This window comes from Nycticebus coucang, chromosome 16 (genome assembly GCF_027406575.1).
Source record: "Nycticebus coucang isolate mNycCou1 chromosome 16, mNycCou1.pri, whole genome shotgun sequence".
NCBI classification, from domain to species: Eukaryota; Metazoa; Chordata; class Mammalia; order Primates; family Lorisidae; genus Nycticebus; species Nycticebus coucang.
In genome coordinates this window covers 86999391-87010068 of record NC_069795.1, presented here as the reverse complement: position 1 = coordinate 87010068, position 10678 = coordinate 86999391, and the positions used below count along the sequence as shown (strand labels likewise).

Below are 10678 nucleotides of genomic sequence, written 5' to 3'. Positions count from 1 at the left end.
CATGGTATACATATACCACAGCTTGTTAATCCATTCCTGGGTTGGTGGGCATTTAGGCTGTTTCCACATTTTGGCGATTGTAAATTGAGCTGCAATAAACAGTCTAGTACAAGTGTTCTTATGATAGAAGGATTTTTTTTCCTTCTGGGTAGATGCCCAGTAATGGGATTGCAGGATCAAATGGGAGGTCTAACTTGAGTGCTTTGAGGTTTCTCCATATTTCCTTCCAGAAAGGTTGTACTAGTTTGCAGTGCCACCAGCAGTGTAAAAGTGTTCCCTTCTCTCCACATCCACGCCAGCATCTGCAGTTTTCACTGTACAGAATCTTTTAATAGCTTCCACTTCCTTTTTTTGGAATAGGGTCTAAAATCTGCAATGTAGCATCCTTCCAGAAATAGTCTTCTGAGCCTGTCTTGCTCCTGTTCATTTCCTCATACATACATTTTACCGTTAGGAGCGCCTTCTATTCTACATAGCAGACACTAAGCTAAGAGCTTCACACTGCTCATTTCACAACATCCTGAAAACAACATTATCCTTAATATCTTCATGTTACAGAAGAGGAAAGGGAGGCTCGTAGGCTGTGGAACTTAAGGCACAGCTAGGTGTAAGAGAGATTTGAATTTATTCTGTCTGGCACTCTCTTCAATTGTAGCTCTTTGTGCTAAGTTGTATATAATGCCTCCCTGAGACTGCAGGGGAGGATGGAAGGTAGGCTGAGGGGAGAGGAGGGAGGAAGCAATGTTTGGAAGGAAGACAGGTGTAGGGGATGGAAAGAGGGTGCAATCTCCCCTTTCCCAGGTTGGTGGTGGGGAGTGGCCACCTCACTTGGAGAGAGCGAGAGAGCACTGGGCCTGGGCCTAAGCCCTGTAAGTCGCCACAGGACCTTGAGAGGAGCCAAACTACCTTCCATCCTCCCCACTCCTCCCAGAGCAGCCAAGTGCCACTAGGCACTCCGCAGACTTGTGGCATGTGATTACATCCCCTCTAGGGCTATGAGAGACTGGAGTGGTGCCCTTAAAGGCCCTTTCAGCCCTCTTGTAGGCTGTTTTCTGTCTAGGGAAGTGGCCTTGGGGCCACCCGGGATGGTCAGTATGCAGCTTGCTCAACAAATGGTTTCCTCTTCCCTTCCCCAGCAGAACTTGGCTTCCTTCGCACCCCCATCTGAGGCCTCTGTCTGTCTTTGAGCCAGCAGCTTGGGGTGAAAGTCGCAGTGTGCTGGGGCTGGAAGACACTCCTTTCCTTCTGTATTTGCCCTTTGAGAACATCAAGTATGTGCCACGCCCAGTGTTAGGAGCTTAATGCCAAACCCTGTGGAATAGATTCTGTTCTTTCCTATTCTATGTAAGAATACGAATTTTCAGGGAAGTGAAGTGACTTGCTCAGGGCGTTGTAGTCAGTCCTTAGCACAGCCAGGACGTATGGGGCGCGCCCGGTAGGACCACAGAGGGACACTGCTGGATTCGTCCTTCCTGGACACGCTGGGAGAAGGCTTTAGGGGTCCTTGCCCTGCCGCACGGCCCCTCCTCCGTCTGCGGAGGCAGGGTCCCAGCATCTCCGGGTGCTCTAATTAGGTACACTTAACCCCGAGCTCGCTCCCTAGTAACCTCCGGAGGGCAGGCAGGTTCGGGGTGCGGTGCAGTTGGGATTCCGACCCAGTCTTCGCAACTCTATCTACGTACTGGAGACGGCTCGCTTCCCGCCCCCCCCCGCCCCTCTGCCAAGCTCTTCTCCCCTCCTCCCCGGTGTCCTCCACTCCCCATCCCGCGTCCCCGCTCCTCCCCTGCGGACCCCTCCTCCGGGACTCCCTCCCGGGGCTTCCAGCTCCGGAGCTCTCCTGCGCCTGCAGAGCGCGCCTTCTGGAGGCACCTGGGGGAGGGGAGTCCTGGGCAAGGCCAGGCCGGGCAGACGCCCCGGGCACTGCCTGGCGCTAACAAAGAGAGCCGGCTACCGGCCGGCGTGGTCTCGGAGCCGGCGACCGCCACCGAGCCGGCGGCCGAGAGCGCAGCAAGTGAGTAGGGGTACCAGGGGGCGGCGGCCGGCCCGGGTCCCCCGGGAGGAGTGATGCTAAGGGGCCCAGCAGGAGAGCTGAGCGGCGGGCCCGTGGCGCGCCCAGGGCGCAGGGGATCCACCGCCACCGCCGCCTCCGCCTCCGCCGCAGGGCCACCAGCCTTTTGGCCCCGGTTGTCTTGTGTATTCGTCCGGTCGGCGTGGCCGCCCAGCTTTCTCCCCCGGCTCCCGGAGCCTCCGGACCCATAACAAACCCACGTGCGCACGACCCTGGGGAACCCCGCTTTCTCCACTGCACCGTCAGTTTTCGGGAGGGAACGCTTTGCAGAGCCCGGGTTCCTTCAGATTTCACCCACTGGGGTTTCCGAGTCGAGAAACTGAGGCCCGCGGCGGGGGAGGAGGCACAGGCGCAATCAACGCACGTGCGCCTTGTCCTGTGATCGCGCGCACCGCTGACCCTTAGGAGCCGCCCTGAGGTGCTGGGCCATTGTCTCAGCCTCCGGGAAAGGAGCGGCGCTGGAGGCGCCGAAGGAGGGCGAGAGAGACACTTAAAAGGCACCATTTAGGCATCAGACTAACTGCTAGACTTTAAAAGAGAAACCAGAAAGCAGCTACAAAAAGGTAAACTCCGGACAAGAGTCTGTCCTTGGCCGTGGCGCATTCCTTGGGGTGAAGTGGACAACCCCTCGCCTCCATCTCACCGAGGTCCCCCTCAATGAAAAGGACCGTTCCTGGCTTTCCATTGTCCCCGCACTCCAGCGACTGCCTGTGTTGGGAGAAGGCGGGCGCTTCCTCAGCCTGCTGAAAGAACCCTCCAATTAAAACATCGCCCATCGGGGTCTTGGGTTTCGCTTTGCCTGGTGGTTCCTTGCGCCTAGACGCTCCGAGTGTCACTTCCCCTTTTGGCTTGTTATGTGTTTTCACCAGCAAGGGCAGCCAAAGGCCTCTTGGGGGACATAGTATTTTTATTTCTATCTGAGTTTATTTGAAAGAAATTCCCAGGTCCAGAAAGCAAGGCCCCTTGTTTGTTTTGCTTTTTCTTTGCTTACATCTATCAGCTCAGCTTTGCAAACTGTACTTAATCAGACCTGGTCTGCAGCTGAGAGATGCTTTGGGGATGACTTGGCCTCGGGGCCCTGGTGTTGGTGCGGCAGTTGCGGGAGTGCGTGGTGGGCACACGAATAGAGGCGCCACCGCCTGAAGAGCATGTTGCGGCTTCGCCTTGGCTGGCACTGCCGGAGAGTAACCTACGGGGGGAGCTGGGGCGCCTCCAGCCCTCTGCCACTGTTACTGCAAGGATCCAGAGAGCATCTAGCGAACCTTCTTTTACGCGAGGGAAACTGAGGCTTGAGATCTCAACCACTTGGCCGAGTTTAAACCGGAGTGGTTGAGCGTGGGTCCCGGGGCTCCCACAGGGCACTACCCTGCCGGCAACTACAGGCACAACCGCGGTTCTGTGGTTGGCTTAAAAGGCAAGTGGCCTTAGGCAGAATAGAATTAAACAAAGAAAGTAATTCAAATTGAAAGCTGCACCCTTCCATTATCCCTTTCAAGAGTTCTTTATTCTGTTGAGAAAAGATAGATTTAGTAATTCCTTAGTGTCTTTCTGGCCTTTCCTAAGCTTAGTTATTTTTCTCTTCTGGCGGCCCCCCTCATTGGAATGGGGCCAGCTGTGGAGACTCAGATGTTTTGCCTCTCATCCCTGTGCCAGGAGGCCTTTGTTTGGGCAAAAGCATGGGCTGTTGACATCGGCCCCACTGGGAGGAAAGTGTCTCTCAGCAGGCTACTCCTGAGCCACTCACAGGGAACAAAGCATTGTTTTCATTGGTTTTATTTAATTTATTATTATTATTTTTTTTTTAATGAGAGTCCCACAGAAGTAGCTGCTTATTTTTGTTTTTGGCAGAGGAAAAGTTAGAAAACCAAAAAACACCGCAAGGCCAGGTTTCCTCACCCACAACGTGTTGTTTCTCCCTGTCACCGTTATCGCTTAGCTACACTTGTTTCTTCTGTTAAGGGAAAAGAAGCCAGGCTCTGAAAGATAACTTAAAGAGGGGTATTCTGAGCCAGATTTGAGGACCATGGCTCACAGTCCCACGCAAGACTCCCTGAACAAGTGGACTCACCATGGTTGGGCTACAGTTTGTTTTTTTACATTTCAGGGAGACAGAGATTACATGTAAAGTCTTAATACATGGAAGGTGTGGTTTAACCTGAAAAGGTGGGACATCTCAAAGCTGGGCTTACAGGTTATATAGGCTGCTTTAAAGACTGTAATTGGTTAAAGAAACGAAGCTTTGTCTAAAGGCTTTGAATGTTCTAAGTTAAGGAAGTGTGTCAATCAGAGACAAGCAACCAGACATGTGCCTAGACTTGAGTGATCTGTTAAGTAAACCGAGGACCTGCAGGTTTGTTTTGTATATAGCCTTAGGGCTGTTAATAAGTTACAAGAGATAGCTACAAAAAGGGAGGAGGGCATGAAGAAGCAAGTCTGACCTCCCCTACTCAGAGTTAGTAACAGGGTTTTAGGGTATTCTCCTGGCCAACAGGGGTCCACTCAGTTGGCTGATTGAGGGGGATCTAAGGGTTTTATTTTAGTTCACACTTCCCTTAGAATTTTTTTTTTTTTTTTTTTTATTGTTGGGGATTCATTGAGGGTACAATAAGCCAGTTACACTGATTGCAATTGTTAGGTAAAGTCCCTCTTGCAATCATGTCTTGCCCCCATAACTTCCCTTAGAATTTTTAGGGTGTTTCACTTTCTTGGTAATTCCACTTGGCATTGAAGTATAATTTTCTCATCAGGTTGCCACCCCGGCATGGAACTTCATAAATCATCTGACTGCACTCTTTTATTTTCCAGGTGGGAAACTGAGACCCAAAGAAGATAAATTACTTGCCCAGTGATACATGGTAATACATAGTCTACTTTCAGTGACTCGTTTGCATAAAATGGAAACTGTTGCATCAAACGAGTTGTTGTTGGTACCCCAGAGTAAAGTCAAAGTTATGATGGTTGTTATAACGAAACCCTTGAAGCCAGAGAATGAGTTCCTTAAGGACTATCATAGGTTTGCTTTTTAAACAAAGCCACAGATCCCTGTGGAAGATATATGGAGGATATTGCAGTTCATGTGGGATAAACTTTTAGCATTTATCCTAAACTTGCTTAGCGTTTACTAACTGGTTCACTTTACTCTTGCATTGGGCTCCCCCTATACCTCTCTGTCTTGTGCTTCCCCGTTCAGGAAGCTGCTTTGGGTATAATCATAAGGAAAAAGGCAGTGAGAAGCTAGAAGAGACAGACTCTCCTTAGCTATTCATGTACTTTCCCTGTTAGGCTCCAATTTACTTCTTTGTACAGTGGGAGTCCTTCCTGCCCAGTTTCTGCACAGGCTGTTCTAGTGGAGTGAAAGGCCTTAGTGCCAGAAGATGGAGTTTGGGTTGTCTTTTCTTTCTCCAGGGTTACTTTAATTAGAGACAAACTCTGTACAATAACTTAAAGAGATGTTAAGCCAAATTTGGGGACCTTAAGGCCTGGAGCCCTGGCCAAGAAGCCTTGAGCAAGCTCACTTACTGTGGCTGGGTTACTGTTTGGTTTTATACATTTCAGGGAAACAGAAATTACATGGAAATTCACAAATCAATACAGAGGAGGTATACACTGGTGTGGCTTGAAAAGGTGGGACACCTCAAAGTGGGGTTTACAGGTTATAGGTGGGTTTAGAGACTCTTAATGGCTCTGTATTGTATAAAGTGAAGGGCCTGATATATATGAATCTCCTAGAGTCGTTGGAAGTATTAACTCACATGACACATGCTATGACATTTGGACCCTTGGCAGGCTTGGGCTCCCAGCTTTAAAAGTGGCGGAAAAGACCATGGGAGAATAACCCCATAGGGTAAGCCCATGTGCTCAGAGTAGGAGACCTTACCTAGTCAGAAGGAGGTGCAAAGGGCCTGCCGAACTGTAAGGGGAGGCTTTGGGTAGTTGTGAAGTCTGTGTGGCTCTAAGGTAAACAGACCTAGTAAAAAACAAATCAAAAACAAAACTAGAACTTTGACACCTAAGTGAGTAAAATCTCAAGTCACTCTATTTGCTTTTTCTGCATTTACTGACAAATAGGCAGAGGGGGTGGAGGGAATCTTGTGCTCAGTCTGACATTACAAAGAACAAGGAGACCCATTCTTCACCCTGAGGAAGTCCCAGCCCAGCTCTATGACCCTTGCTTAGAACACTTTTGGCACTTTCTTAGAAATTGTCCCCAAAAGCCCATAGGAAATAAATCTGGTTAACTTCAATATTGACTTCTGGGATTTGTTCCAGTTTATTACCCTCTGTCTTCTCTGTCATGGACCATCCCCTTTGTAAGTAAAGTCAAGAGGGGATGGTCCATGACAGAGAGTGACAGATCGGAAGGAAAGCCTCCAGGAGAATGGGGGTCTCTGTAAATGTGAGGGTGTGGTTGCATTAAAAAAAAAAAAGCCACGAATAACTCATTAATGAAATTCACAGTAATTGTTCTGGAAAATTTGAGTGTTGGAATTTGCACCGAGAGGTTGCTCAGACTTGTTATCAATGCTTTGTTCAATAAGAACTGAATTAGGGAAAAGTGAATTTTTCTTTCTTGTCTGAGTATATACTTAAACTGCACAATGGCATTCTGACTCATATGGTTATGCTTTTTCTAGGTGTAAGGCTTACATGTAATTGTAACATATTAAGCAATGCAGTTTCACCATATTAAAATACTAGGGTGATTTTCTAAGTAATCACTACAAGATTCAGATTAAGTGATTACTAGAAGGGTCAGAATTAATGTGGCAATTTGAATTTTATTTACTGTTCGGATTATAAAAATAAAGCATGCCTGTTGAGGATGATTTGGAAAGCGCTGAACAAAGAAGGATAGAGAAACAGAAAAAATTCCATTATCCGAAGATAGCCACTGTTCACATCTGGCAGTTTTCCTTCTGGTCTTTTGTTGTTGTTGTTTAGGTGGATTTGTTTTCTGTAAATGGTTGAGAACATACTGTGTGTGCAGTTATGTTTCTGCCTTTCTCGCTTACCCTTTCTGTATTATATTACATAGTTTACCTGGCACTAAAAATTCATCACCCATATCAGCTGTTCAGCAGCTCCAAGGTCACGTGGTCCTCCAGGATGTGATCATTTCAGGGAGGGCCTGTGAAGGAAGGAGCCTCCAACTGCCCTGGCTTTCCCATCGTGCCTCAGGCATACAAACATCAACCATCCTTTTGTTTAGAATCCCAAAGGGACTGGCAATACAGTGGAGGTAGAAGGGTCCTGCCTGTGGCCTTGAGTTCTAGTCCTGCCCTTGTGACCTCCAAAAACTTTCTTTCGTGCCCCAATTTTTAGTTTTCATATGAGTTAAATAAGCAACTCCAGGGTCATATATTAATTAATTCATAATTGATTAATATTTGAGTGCCTACTCTAAACCAAGGATGACAGTCAACAGAGGAGGGCAGAGACTAGTGCAGGATGCTCTGGACCCACAAAGGGACATCGCCCATCACTGGAAAGGTGGGGAAGGCTTCCTGGATGAGGGTCCCTGCTGCATGTTCAAGCCATTCCTATCTGTTTCTTATTGCAAACTGACACCGTGATTCATGTGTCTGTGAATAGATCTCTGTTCATTTTGCAGATAATTTCAATAGGTTAGAGTCCTAAAGGTGGAGTTACTGGGTTATACTTTAAAGGGCGTAATTCTATTAAAAAATAAATAGATATGGTTTAGTTATATATACAGTCTGAAAATAGCAAAGTATTATGTAATGTGGGAATGATAGAAATTAAGAACACAAGTGATCCAGGACTTGAATTCTTGCTTGTCATTTTCCACTTGTGTGGACTTGGACAAGCTGCTTATGATGATAAAGCTTCAATTTCCTCCTCTGTAAAATGGGGATAACAGATGTTATCTCATTAGGGCAATTGTAAGGATTAGATGAAATCATGCGTAGAGGTTCAGTACAGTGCCAGGTATACAGGAAGCACTCAATAAGTGATAGGTATTATTGTTATAATTGGGGGTTTTCACAGCTGCAGAAACTTTTGCCTCTAATATTTTTTCTTAGCATGATAGCAAGGCCATTCATTTTGTGACTTTCTGTGCTTAAGGAAATGGAAAGTTAATTGAAATGGAACCTCCTACCAGGTGACAAGTTGAGATAGAAATGATCACTCTCATTATATATCCCAAAAGTCTTTTTGTTATGGAAGATTTCAAACATTTGTCAAACATAGAAAGAGGGGTGTGATGAGCCTCACATCACATTACCTCTCTCAATAAGCTTCAACTATTGTCAAAACTCACGGCTGAGCTATAACCTCATCTTTAGCCCCAGATTACTTGGAATCACATCCCAGAGATCTTATCAGCTGAGCTGGGGCTATTTCACTGAGTTGCATGATGCATATTTGAGACATTGAGTTGTGCTGGCTAGGAGCCTGTTTCTGCCGTCACTGTTATGAGACTTGTGTATGTGTGTGTGTAGAAAAACAGCCAACCAACCAACCCCTTAAGCTTTACTGCCCAAGTAACAAGGCCCTGCCATGCACGTCCAAAGAGACAGTGTAAAAGGAGGATTGAATTTAGTGTAGGGAGACCTAATTTTGAACAAGGGACCCCCTGACCAGCTGTGTGGTTTTGGTGAGCAACTTTTGTATTTCTTAGAACATTTCTTCTCTGTAAAATGGGGATAACACATGTTATCTCAAACATCTGTTACCATAAACGTCTGGCAACAGATGTTTACCAATTAATAAAAATTTGGTATTAAGTGAGGTAATCCAAGTGGCAGCCCAAGTGGCTCTATTATTAGTTGGACCTAAATCAGATTTGATCCCAGCCTTCCCCCCTTGAGAGGCAGAGGTTCCATATGCAATTAAGTCCCCAACTCCAGGTAGCAGTTTCACCAGAATGCACTCGGGAGTGCTGCAGCCACTGACACGTAGCCTTGCAAGTCTCCTCTGTCCTCTGTCACTTAGCCCCATCCCTCCTTTATGGATGCAGGCAAGGCAACTCCCAGAAGGAGTTTCCCTGTCCTTGAGTAACAGGCCCTCTCTGAGCCCTTTTCTTCTCTGGGAAGACTGACTCCCCTATCCACGTTAGGCTTTAATGAGTCTCCTTTTCTCACTGTTACACCCAAGTGGGACTTTTTGACTTAAATAAAAGAGGAAAGTTGATCCAATTTAGTAGTCAAAACAAAGCCCTCTCTTTAATCCATGGGGACTCCCATTATTTCAGGCCTGGACTGTGACTTGTGGTTTCTGGCTCTTGTTAGCTAGCTGTGTGGCTTTGGGCAAATGCATGCCACCCTGGGCATGCCACCTCAGAGGATCAGCCCTCAGCACCCCACCTACCCCCTTCCAGCTCTGAGATCATCAAACGAAAAATATGTATGAATCAGGAAGCTTTTTTCTTTACACAATTAATATATGAAATAGTTTTCCTTTAGAATATTCAAACGGGGCACCCCCCACTTCTCTTTGAAGTAGCTCCTGTTTGCAGTCTGACACTGGTCCTTCCCGCCCCTTTTGTATGTGTTTATATATGTAATCATGGTTACCTGAGGGTACATTTTAAAAACTCAGTAAATGGATTACATTATACCTGCCACTTCACAAACTCTCCTTTTCCACTTTACTATGTGTATCGGAGGTCTTTTGCATCAGTGTGTAATTAGGTTTTTCCATAGATGCATTGAATTCTATATTTTGAATATGTTTACCAATTTCCTGTTGATGGACATTCATCTGCTTTCATCTTACATTTCTAAGTGTATTCAGCTCTCAAACATATGGACAGATGATTGTGAATGTCGGTGGGTTAAACAAAACCAGTCTGTCAAGCTCTGGAAAGTGTAGTGAGAGAATGGGCCCAGGGACACTGAGAATGGGGCCCAGGGACACTGAGAATGGGCCCAGGGACACTGAGGATAAACTGCCCTATGGGAAGCGATACTGATAGCTCCCAAGAATCTAAAAATGCTGTTTGTGGGGAAGGTTATTTTTGGAGCTAGCCTGCCTTGCTTGGGTGCCCTCCGTTGTGAGTGCAAAAACTGAGCTGCGTCATCACCTTTGCCTTTCCCGCCCACCATCCTTGGGCCTTCAAGTTTGTTTCTGTTCCCAGAGTCAGGATCGGGGATGTCATGGGAGAACTGGCACTTAAGTGGTAGGGAGCGCGGCAGAGAGAAGTGAAGAAGAGTGTTTGTTGTCAGGCTCTGGAGGAGGGAACGTGACAGCTCTCTCTGTCTGGCTGTTCAGACCCATCTGGAGTGCGAGGCTTCCCTGGTCCCATCCAGACAGTGATAAAATGATGGGTATTCAGAAATGGGCTAACTAGAAGACCAGAGTTTAGGACATCATACTGGAGATGGAATAGATGTAGGAACTGGGGCGTTTTAGCTTGCAGGCAATAAAGATAAGAGGCACCAGCTCTGTGGAGGGGAGAAACAAACCAGGGGTGGAAGAGGAGAGGAAAAAGTTGCAGGAAGGCAGATAAGGAAGAAGTGACTTAACAGAACTGCTCAACTGTGGAACAGACTATGTGTGTTACAAGATAGTGAACGCCCTGTCATGCAGCATTCAGGCAGAATTTGCCAGGAGACTTGTTTGCCATCGGGAGACTCTGGCACTGTG

At 47.0% G+C, this 10678-nt stretch overlaps 1 protein-coding gene across 1 annotated transcript in view; it reads left to right on the top strand.

Annotated features, from left to right (window-relative positions):
• Positions 1-1824: 1824 nt before the first annotated feature.
• Positions 1825-10678, top strand: part of ST6GAL1 (ST6 beta-galactoside alpha-2,6-sialyltransferase 1) — a 129229-nt gene continuing 120375 nt past the window's right edge. The window contains exon 1 of the mRNA XM_053564898.1: positions 1825-2011. The gene's annotated coding sequence lies outside the window, so the exon portion shown is untranslated. The remainder of the gene's footprint in view (positions 2012-10678) is intronic.